We start from the raw sequence: 1,543 nt of genomic DNA, 5'->3' as shown, positions 1-1,543 counted from the left end.
AAAAAAAAAAAAAACAAAAAAAACTAAAAGGCAGAAATGAAGTCCACAGGCAAACAGCCCAGGCGGCGCCCTGACAGCCTGGGCGGCGCCCTGAGCCTAGTTAAAGATCGACCCCGGACCTAACCGATTAGGTTATCTATAGACTCCAGACATTGTAAGGACAAACGTTGTGAAAGTCTCTGTCCTGCTCTAATTACCGGTGTCTGCCACATATCTTAGTTCTGGGCCCAGTACAAACACAATCCTCTATTTTGTCCCAACTTCCTGAGCCCAACACAAACACATCCCCCCCACACACATCTCAGAAACACCACCTAGAGAGCCCCTGATAAGGTCACAACCGTTTGTAGTTTTACTAAATGCGCGGGAACAAATAGAAAACTGTTAATTGTATTAACCAATTACCAGTTGGAATGCTGCAACCAAAAGAATTCCTTTGTACCTCTGTAACCTTACATATCCTGTATGCATCGGGCTATAAAAAACAGGCACATGCATCATTCGAGGCCCTCTTGTATGTTGTAGAACGGAGGGACCAAGTTCGAACTTGCATTAAAGATCCTTGCCGCTTGGCTTTGACTCTGGACTCTGGTGGTCTTCTTCGGGGAACAAACCGTCTGGGCATAACACAGGAAGGGAGAGAAACTGAAATTGAAAGGAGAGAAATTGAAGGGAGGCGAGAGAGGTTAGGTAGAGAGCAAAGAAAGCGCTTACCCGAGTGCAAAAAACCGCTTACTGATTCGAAATTAGTGAGACGGTCCTTGGGCTGGCTGGTCTGATGACCCGAGGTCGTAGGTGGATATCCTCATGGAGGAAGTGTAAGGACAGGGGACGGGTCTCCTGAGGAGTTCTGCTCTCCTCTGTTTCAGCACAAAATGTTACACACGTCTGAGTAAAGATACCACCAAGCAGGCTATGTGTGAGCAACAATGTCTGTGTATGACATCCGGGTGCAGATGGGCTGAGTCCCACAAAACAGTCAACAATGGGTGGTGGGATTATCATTAGTTCTCATCGGTTTGGGATAGGTGGTGGAGTTAAGAGCAATTTTTTTGCAGGCAGGGGGGTGGATGTTACAAAGTACATTCTCAAGGGCAGGGAGGATGTTACAAAGTACATTCACAAGCACAAGGGCGGGGATTATCACAAAGTACATTATCACAAGGGCAGGGGCATATCACGATGGCTTGACCGTGATATGGCCAGCTCAGGGGACCTTACAGTTCTGATGTTTAAAATCACATTCTTTTTTTTCCTTTAAAACAAAACAAAACAAAAAAACAGGGCTTCACTCTGTCACACAGGCTGGAGTGTAGTGGCGTTATTATGGCTCACTGAAGCCTTTACCGTCATGTGCATCCATGTGAAGAGACCACCAAACAGGCTTTGTGTGAGCAATAAAGCTTTTTAATCACCTGGGTGCAGGCAGGCTCAGTCCAAAAACAGAGTCAGCCAAGGGAGATAAGGGTGGGGCCGTTTTATAGGATTTGGGTAGGTAAAGGAAAATTACAGTCAAAGGGGGGTTGTTCTCTGGCAGGCAGGA

The sequence above is a fragment of the Rhinopithecus bieti genome, unplaced genomic scaffold (genome assembly GCF_001698545.2).
Source record: "Rhinopithecus bieti isolate Rb0 unplaced genomic scaffold, ASM169854v2 scaffold_10589, whole genome shotgun sequence".
Lineage (NCBI taxonomy): Eukaryota > Metazoa > Chordata > Mammalia > Primates > Cercopithecidae > Rhinopithecus > Rhinopithecus bieti.
The sequence above is the reverse complement of the archived record's forward strand: the minus strand, read 5'-3'. Positions refer to the sequence as shown.